Raw genomic sequence first — 10,006 nt, 5'->3', positions numbered from 1 at the left:
CTTATTCATCTGTAGCAATGGTCATCTCAGAGGCTTACTGCCTCAGTCTGCTAACCTAGTCCTGGAAGCTTCTAGCCTCTGTGTAATCTAATCTAGGCCTAGAATGTTTTCAGCCTCTGAGACTTACTGCTGACCCTTTCTAGTTCTTTCTGAACTCTGGCTGGTTGGTTCAACTCTCCCAAGCTGGCTTCTCTCTCAGTCTCTGACTTTTTGCTTTGCCTGGCCTTAAACTACCTCTGGCAATCTGTCCTAATCTTTGGTTCCTTCTTATTCTCTGGCTTAGTCCGTCTTCCACCAGTCTTTGTAAAACTCTCCTGGTAAAACTCTCTCTCTCTCTCTCTCTCTCTCTCTCTCTCTCTCTCTCTCTCTCTCTCTCTCTCCACTGCTCTTTTAAGTAGCTTCCCTTTCCTCTCTGTTCTCCTGGGAGCTGGGCAAATCCTAGTCTGTCAAATATTTCTCTGATTCATCATTTTGTCTGCCACTCAATTAAGCATCACTTTCAAACCTGTGTGCTTCCTTCTACAAACTGATTTTACCTTCATTGTTTGGGATTAAAGGTGTGTACTAAGGGCATGTTTGTAATTCAGACAAAGGTATTAAAGCTGTGTACTAAGGACTGAGCCACACCACAACTAGAAATAGGTTTCTAAATAATACATCTCAGGGTCCACAGTGTGATCAGATATTCTGCAACATCAGACAGTAAAAAGCTAAAGTTTGTATAATAACTAAGTTCAAGAGTCATCTCTTCCAAAGCCTTCCCAGACTAACACACTCATCAAGTCCAGTCTCCAAATTGACACTGGGTTGGTGATCAGAACTCTTGTGGAGAACTATTAGATTAAAAGTACAACCTAAAACTATTTGCCACAAAGCCCAATGACCTAGGTTCAATTTTGGCCACACAAGGTAGAAGGAGAAAGTCAACTTCCAAGAGTCATCCCCCAACTTCCATATTTGGGCTGAATTATCATCACCCTCCTCTACACACACACACACACACACACACACACACACACATTTCCTCTTGCTCTTACTCATCAGCCCAAATATCTCAGCCATCTTTCATTGCTGCTGTAAATAATGGGATGTGTGTGTCCCGCACATGCTCTTGAGAGCACCAACAGCGCAGGAAAGAGCAAATGCCAAGTTCTTGGCCACGCTCCAAAGTTACCATCCATTTTCTAACTGCAACAGTTAAACATGGAGCAGTTGAAGCCACTGTTGACTTTGTTGTGGTCCTCACAGGCAGATTAAACAAGTGTGGAGTGATCCGGCCCAGACTTGATTTGCAACTCACAGATCTAGACTAAAAGCTGGATATTCTCATCAGTACTTTATTTGTATTGATAACCTTTGCTGTTGTCATGGACCAAGGGAAGGCAAAACAAAATAAGACATGCCGAAGGGATAATACAAGGGATTCCTTTTCTTGGATATAATACATACCGTATGTACAAATACAGTGCCTCAATGGAAAAGACACACACACAGAAAGAGAGAGAGAGAGAGAGAGAGAGAGAGAGAGAGAGAGAGAGAGAACACTGAGAGATCTGGGTTGGTGTCAGCTGCCAGCCAGCTGCTGGTCTGAGTTTTAGCCAGGGCTGTCTGTGAGAACTCAGTCCTCTTGGCATCTACACAAGTGTCTAGACTGGAGAGTGCCAGTCTCAGGCAGCCAGGCATCTGATCCATGTGGAGGGTCCCTCTGAAGACTATCCTGAAGTCACGGACACACACAGACAGACACTGGTGCTCCTGAGATGTCCCAGTTGAGCCTGGGCTTACTTTAGGGACTACGGGCCCGGGCTTGGAGAAGTCATCTAAAATATTCATGGTTCTTTTATCTCTTTCCTGTTGCATGAAGGTGAGAGTTCCACAGATGGGGATGATGAAATCAATCAATACATCCTTTGTGGGGATGATGAGAAGTCTTAGGCATCAGTGAGATTGAAATTGAATTAGGCAGGGGACACTTCTAGGTATGCTGAGGGTGGGACCCAGGGTCTTGTCACACATCCTAGTCAAGCACTGACGCTGAGGCTCAGCCTACTCCTAAGCATCTGACTCTTTAGTGAGGTCTTTGCAGACTTTCAAATGAGACCCAGGAACATAATTATATGACTTTTAGAACCTCACACAGGAACTTCTCACGCATGCAACTTCTGGTGCCTATGCCTTGTCCCTCTCAATGAAGATTGTTTCCTGTAAGACTGTGCCTCCATACACACAGACACACCCAAACACAGACACAGACACAGACACACACACACACACAGATACACACACACACAGACACAAACACACAGACACACAGACACACACACACACAGACGCACACACTACCCCTTGCTGTTATTCATCAGCCCAAATACTTTACCCATCTTCCATTGCTGCCATAACTGAGGGCATGTGTGTGTCCCTTCATGCTCCTGAGAGCACCAATGGTGCACGGACGATCTGCTATGGTACAATGAATTGGTGGCTTTCAAAACAAACCAGGTCTCTTTTGGTTTTATGTGCTGAAGTTCCTCCGAAAGAGCCACGCTCAGACACTCTACTAGTCTGACTGAATGGTTAAATCACTATAGTTACAGGGGAATGGCATGATACAGCATGGGAGCCAAAGTATCCTGAGACACTTAGCCTTCTACTGAGCCTTTTATTGCCCAGCCCCGTGTGTCCTAACATCCTTTCAGCTTTCGTAGTTGTTCAGTTTATTCTTGTTTGTTTTTGTACCGACAGTTTCAGGATGCTATAAACTGAAATCACAGACTGACTAAGCCACAGCTTACGCCAAGAAGATCCAAAGCCAAAGAGGCACTTGGTGAGGTTAAGGTGGCAGCTTTGGTCAAGGTCAGTGTGCCTGAGACAGTCTCTGGAGTCTTCTCCTGATTCTAATAGGGCTGAAGCAGCTGCAGGGTCACGGCTTCACACGACAGCATCCAAACAGCAAGATGTAAGCACTTGTGTCTTGTTTCAAAAGCTAAGAAACCCGTTTAAAAGTCCTCACACCTGATTTTCTTCACATTCTTCACATGTGTGTTGCTGAACCCAAATAACTCTACTCAAATCATCCCTACAGTGGCGGTGTTCCTTGCTACTCCTCACTACCGGTCCCAATGTTCTGGGTTCTCGAATGAAACACACACACACACACACACACACACACACACACACACACACATTCAACCTTATTTTTTTTCCCAAGACAGGGTTTCTCTGTATAGTCCTGGCTATCCCAGAACTCACTCTGTAAACTAGGCTGGCGAACTCAGAAATCCACCTGCCTCTGCCTCCCAAGTGCTGGGATTAAAGGCGTGCACCACCACCGCCCAGCTCAACCTTATATTTTAAAATGCCTTAAACAGCTCAAAGGCTGGGTCACTTCCTAACCTCCACGTGGGTGATGTGCTTTCTGATAATCCCAGCTCATCACATACTAAAACCTATATTCCATCTTAGCTGTCCCAGGCCTGCAGGACTCTCAGGCTGAGTTCCTGGCTTCTACCCCTTCCCTGGCACGGAGGCTATTTATACCCTTCCTGCTACTTTCTCAGTCCCTTGAGGGGGGTAGTGAGGGGCAGGCGGGGCGGGGGGGGGGACCCCCAAAGTCCCGCCTCTGTCTCTGCCCAGCCACTGGCCACCGGCAACTTTATTTACCAATCAAAACCAACTGTGGGCAGGGTCTCTGAGCGTCTTAATTGTGGACCTGCTGATTCTCCTGCAATTTGGGGGACCAAATTAACATACTATATGCAGCATTAGACCAAATCCACAACAGCGTTGCATCATGAGGCCAATGCTAAAGCAGCTCCCACTGGAGAGCGTAGCTTAGACGTATCCACGTATCCACATCTCTTCCAGGGGTAGAAGGGGCCCACAGAAATGCAGGTATGATAACCCAGGAAATGCAAGGACAAGGCTGAGAGGTGCAGGGTGTTTCCGGGTGGGAAGCCAGCTCACCCCGTCAACGCCTTCTTGCAGAGTTCTATCACATTCTTGTAAGCTCAAGGTTCTAAAGAAACTTTTTCCACCCTTACTGGGGATGGAGCCCAGACCCTCGTGCGCGTGCTCGGCAGACCGATTGCTGCTAAGCTGCAGCCCACTCTCCAGTCTCCTTTCAGCAACTCAGTTTCCCCATCTTGGATTTGTTTTGGTTTTGAGACAGGGTTTCTCTGTGTAGCCCTGGCTGTCCTAGAACTCACTTGGTAGACCTTGCTGCCCTCAAACTCAGAGATCCGCCACCCTCTGCCTCCTGATTACGGTGATTAAAGGCATGTGCCACCACTTTTCTTGCTGTCTTTACTTCAGGTGGGCTCCGACAGAAAAGTCGAACCATACCTCGCTGTTTGGCCCAAGCTAAACACCTGCCAGGAGTGCGGTTGAGCACAATCTTGGAGCCAGACAGCAATAATCGAAAACTCTGGAGAACCGTGAGAACGCCTCAACAATTTGGAGGAGTGGCGTAAAGGCAAGGGTTTTTTTTGTTTGTTGTTTGTTTGTTTGTTTTTTACAGGCTCCTCTTCTTTGAGGTCACCCAGATTAATAGGTTGAAGACACTACACAAAAAATGTCCTTGTACTAACCTCCTCAGCACTGTGGTGGCATCAGGACAAATGAGTATGACTGCTTCCACAGTCACTAAGGAGGGCAGGCCGGGCCTGTTGACCCCCCTCCTTTAATCCCAGCACTGGGGAAGCAGAGGCGGGTTGATTGATCACTGTGAGGCTAGCCTGGTCTACATAGTGAGCTCCAGGACAGCTAGGGCTATGTAGAGACACCTTGTCTCAAACAAAAGGGGGTGTCCCCCCCCCCCAGGTGACTAAGTCACATCAGAACTACCATTCCATTGCTCCACCCCTGTGACACAATGCTCTCCCACATGATATGGCATTTCCCCAAGGCCTCACAATTGGCCCTCCACTCTCATCAAGTGGTGGGCTCAAAGCTACCGCCCCTACCCCTCAAAGCTCTCCCTGGGTTCTGATCAGTAGTCCTGGCTTCCACATTCCCTCTCCCTGGGATTCTGTCCCGGTTGGAAACATCTTGGTTTCTTAATGGCTCACAAAAGAGAGGCTGCGGCCTCTGTGTGAGGGATGCTGGAATCCAAGTGGGAATCCTCTTATCACTTGGCTAAGGCCCCGGGAGATACTTGGCAAATATCACCTGAAGGTCCTCAGACCTGAGAAGGGGGAGGGGTTTGGTCAAGCAGTGAAGTCACAGCTGGCATTTGAGATAACCAAGGTCCAGGGTGGCCTCTCAGACACAACCACTGTCCCTCCTGGTCACTCATGGGACTTGCCCCTTTGCTACTGTTCTGTGACATGGCTTTTTAACAGTCCAGTCCATCCTGCCAGATGGAGGCATGTCGGTGTGAGGAACTGGCTCCCTCATCTCTCATTGGCTTTGTCAGTTCTGTAAGAAGGCCAGCTGGGTCCCCTGGAAAAGACTGGACCTGTGAAGGCCATCTTGCTAGGGTGGCAGAGACAAACTCAGCTCACTCCGTGTGGTTAGTTAGACACACTAAGCAAGGTGACCAAGAAGTGGCATCTGCAGAGTGAGGCTCATAGAACCCAAAGGGGGAAGTGGGGCCGTGAAACTGTCCGGTCTTCATCTCTGGCAGCCCCGCCCACTCTTCCCTTCCTACCGGGTTCTTCATTCAAAGCCACCTGGTGGGAGCTCCTGCTCCATATCCTGCGCTACCCACGTCCTTCGACCTCGGTAAAAATAGTGTCCTACGCATGCTATGTGGCCGGGCTAGCCTAGGGCACGCTGCCTAGAGCAGGCTGGCCTTGACCTTGTGATCTTGCTTCCTCGACCTTGTGAGTCCCAGAGATCACAAGTGTGTGCCACGCCACCACATCTGGCCAAGTCTTAGCGTTTATTAATTTTGTTTTGTTTGTTTGTATTAAGACAGAGTCTCTCTACATAGCCTTTGCTGTCCAAGGACTCACTCGGTAGACTACCAGGCTGGCCTTGTATTTAGAGCTCTACCTCCCTCTGAGACCCGAGTGCTGGGATTAAAGGTGTGTACTACCGGCCTAAAGCAGTCCTGTACAGCTGAGACTGACCTTGGGTTCCTGAGTCTCCTGGTTCCTTATTCCAGGTGCTGGGACTGCAGGGTCGTGCTACCACGTGCAGCTTAAAACCCGGAGACTTTACAGGGGCTCCTAGGTGCTTGCATTATCTAGCCCTGCCCCTTGTTTTCCACTTAGACAGGGGTGGCTGGCCTCCTTTAAGTTCTGAGCAGGGCCGGCTTCACAAACCTGAGATGGCGCCCTCAGTGAGGGCCCTGCACTCTGAAGGTGAGCACTCACCTGGGTTCGATGCTCTACACTCAGCACTGTGGCTTTCAAGGTCTTTGGATTTGTGTTTTATAGGGTCAATGAGACGTTTGGTGTGCGGTTGTTTGCACAGGGCGTGGGCCTCTGCGATCCTGTGGCCCCACCTCCAGCCACCATCTCCCTGCTCTCTGAGGCCCAGAATCCCTCCTTTCTCCCTTGTCTCTTCCTCCATGTGACTGCCCTCTGTCTTCAGGGTGGGGTCAGCTACACGGTATATCATGCCGTAGCCCTTGACCCATGATAGGGGCTGTCAGGAGCCAGGAGAGCTCAGGCCCAGCCTGGGGTGTGCCTGGTATCCCTGGACAGACAGAAGGGTGGTCTCCCCAGCCTAGAGGCCCACTGTATCTTCAGCAGGTGATGACACCTACCCTTACCAAGTGCAGATACCCTGCATATTCCAGAATGAAGGTGACAATTCTTTGGGGGAGGGGGTCTTCCATCTGGTGTGAGTGGAAGCAATGGACCCCTCCCCCAAGAGGAGACTATCCCACCCTTGGCCAGGGTCTGCATTTTCTTTCAAACTGGGCTATGCATAATAGGCAGGTATCACCAGCATAAATAAATAATAACTTTATTTCACATGCTATATGGTGAACACAGTCCCCACTGTAAAGCAAGTATGGGACCAGTGGGACACTCAGGACATCAGGCTGCCTTCCTTCAAGCCGGACAGCCTGAGCTCCGCCCCTAGGGCCCAAATGTGAAAGAGAACCAAATCCAGCGAGCTGACCTCTGACTTCCACACGTGCTGTGGCTTGGACATGTTTACAAAAAAGCAAAGATGACAAAAATTATAGTGTGTTTACAAGTGTTTGTTATTTTATTATCCAAACTTTCTGTATGTTTAAAAAAAAAATATGTTAAGCTTGGCAGTGGTGGCACATGCCTTTAATCCCAGCACCTGGGAGGCAGAGGCAGGTGGATTTCTAAGTTTGAGGCCAGCCTGGTCTACAGAATGAGTTCCAAGACAGCCAGGGCTACACAGAGAAACCCTGTCTCAAAAAACAAAAAACAAAGAAAACAAAATAAAAACACCCCCCCCCAAACCCAATATTTTAGAATTGTTTTTTAACAAAAAACAAACTATTTTGGTGGTTGCGCTCAGGTACAGACACTGTAATAATTATTTTCAATTTGACATTTTCTTCTCAGTCAAGGTATCTGGGTGTTGTGGTACTCATCTGTCATCTCAGCATGTGGGAAGCTGAGGCAGCAGGGCCACCAAGAGTTCCAGTCTAGCCTGGGCTATGCGGTGAGTTCTAAGCCAGCCTGGGCTAGAGTGAGGTCCTGTTGAGAGAGGGGTGAGAGGGAAGAGGGAGAGGGGGATGGAAGAAGAGAGACCAAGGGAGAAGGAGGGGGGAGGGGAGAGGTGGGGCTGAGAGGTCCTCAGCGGATATGTGCACTTGCTGCTGTGCAGAGGACCGGGTGTTTGTCCCTTCATCCACGCTGGGTGGCTTACTACCACCTGCAGCTCCACAGCTGTCTGACCCATGGCTCTGGCATCTGAGGGCATCTGTGCCCCTATCCCCACACACAGGCACATACACACAACTAAAAGTAATTTTTTAAAAATCTGAAAAAGGACGTCTTCCTACATTAGTTTGAACAAGTCAGTGGTTCAGTTTCTCATGGTAAGTGGGCTTTCACAGTATGCTGTTGCACGAGCACACTACTGCATGTTGGGAACAGAGCACCTGTACTGCTTAGTCAAGACAGTCCTGACTCAGCGGCAGACTTGGAGGCCTGGATGCTCCCAGCGGTGTGTCCTGAATGCTATATTCTCTCAGTATTCGAATGTTGAAGGCCTAGGCCTAATGAGATCCGAGCAGAGCCTTTGCAAGGCCAGGTCATGAGGGTGTGGTGCGTGGCTGATGGGACTCATACCCTTCTAAGCAGAGACATGAGAAAGTCCCCTCCCCCACCATGTGGGAACACAGAAGGAAGGCAGTCACCTGCAAGCCAGGAAGAGAAACATCTGAAAGAACTCAATTGTCTGGCATCTAAATCTTGAACTTCCCAGACCCTAAAACTGCCAGAAATAATTGTCTGTTGGTCAAGCTGTCCAGTCTGTGGAGTTTACCTTGGCAGCCCAAACTGGATAAGGCGGTTGATACCTGGAAAGCGCTGTGGTAGTAGAGAGGTGGGGACCTGCAGGACCTCAGGGAATTGGCCAGCCTCTAACTGGTTCAGAAGTAGTTCCTTATTGTAACGGCCATTGCAAACCTATTGTGGTAACCACGTTATATGTGGTGTTTACTTTCTAGAGAGGAACGGTGTGGTGATTTGTATAAGCTTGGCCCAGGGAGTGGCACCATTAGGAAGTATGGCCTTGCTGAAGTAGGTGTGGCCTTGTTGGAGTAGGGTGGCCTTGCTGAAGGAAGTGTGTGTGGGCATGGGCTTTAAGACCCTCATCCTAGAGGCCCCTGGTCCTGAGAAGGCTCAATGCCCTAGTGTAGGGGAACGCCAGGACAGGGAAGCGGGAGTGGGTGGATTGGCAGCAGGGGGTGGGGGATGGATTAGGGGATTTTCAGGGGGGGGGGACCAGGAAAGGGGACAACATTTGAAATGTAAATAAAGAACATATCTAATAAAAGAAAAAAGAAAAATAAAAAAGTCAAATGTCTTTGTTCACATGGTTGAGTGTTTCATCTGTCTATGTGAATAAAGTTCAGCAACAATGTCCCCTCGAATAAATATGTTTTGCTTAAAAAAAAAAAAAAGACCCTCCTCCTGCTGCCCGGAAGCCAATCTTCTCCTTGCAGCCTTCAGATGAAGATGTAGAACTCTCAGCTCCTCCTGCACCATGCCTGCCTGGATGCTGCCATGTTTCTGCACTGATGACAATGGACTAAACCTCTGAACCTGTAAGCCAGCCCCAATTAAATGTTGTCCTTGTAAGAGTTGCCTTGGTCACGATATCTGTTCACAGCAGTAAAACCCTCACTAAGACCGAAGGCAAGCAACAGGCAGAGCAAAATGGTGTCAGATGGTATTATCTACTGCAGAGAGCAAGGCAGCAGGTGATTGTGGTAAGCCTGGAGGAGGATGAAAGAAGAAAGAGGCAGAACTCCCCCAAGCCCCTACCCTAGCCCACCCTGTCCTTGAAGCTGTGCACAAAGAAACCCCGTGCTCTGAACTGAATTACACAGGCATACCTCGCTATGAGGGAAGACAGAAATTTGGACCTGCACCTGGGAAGCATGTGTTCATCAGTGGGGGTGGGGTGGGGTCTACCACCGAAGGTGGAGGGACTGCAGGTAAGGGACAACTAGCCACAGCAGGGGAACCCCACAGTGAGATTGTGATGTGGGTGGATAACTTGCTAGTGTCCATTAGGACAGACAGTCCTCCATGGGTGGCACACCTGAGGCGTCTAATGAGCAGAAAGCCCAGTATGCTTTTAGAATGGGCTCTCGTCCTAAGAATGTCTATGCAGCAAATAGTCTTAGGACATGGAGACTGTGTCTCCTGGAGCAAACACTGGCTTGTTTAGTATCCAGTAGGAAATACACACAGCAGGTAGACACCTGTAATCCCTGTACTTGAGAAGTTAAAACGGTTCCTTGGGCAGCAGGAGCCCAAGTTCACAATTAGCCTGGAATATAATGACAACATGTGTGTGTGTGTGTGTGTGTGTGTGGTGTATGCGTATGTTATACACA

The sequence above is a fragment of the Apodemus sylvaticus genome, chromosome 6 (genome assembly GCF_947179515.1).
Source record: "Apodemus sylvaticus chromosome 6, mApoSyl1.1, whole genome shotgun sequence".
Lineage (NCBI taxonomy): Eukaryota > Metazoa > Chordata > Mammalia > Rodentia > Muridae > Apodemus > Apodemus sylvaticus.
Note: the sequence above shows the minus strand (reverse complement) of the source record.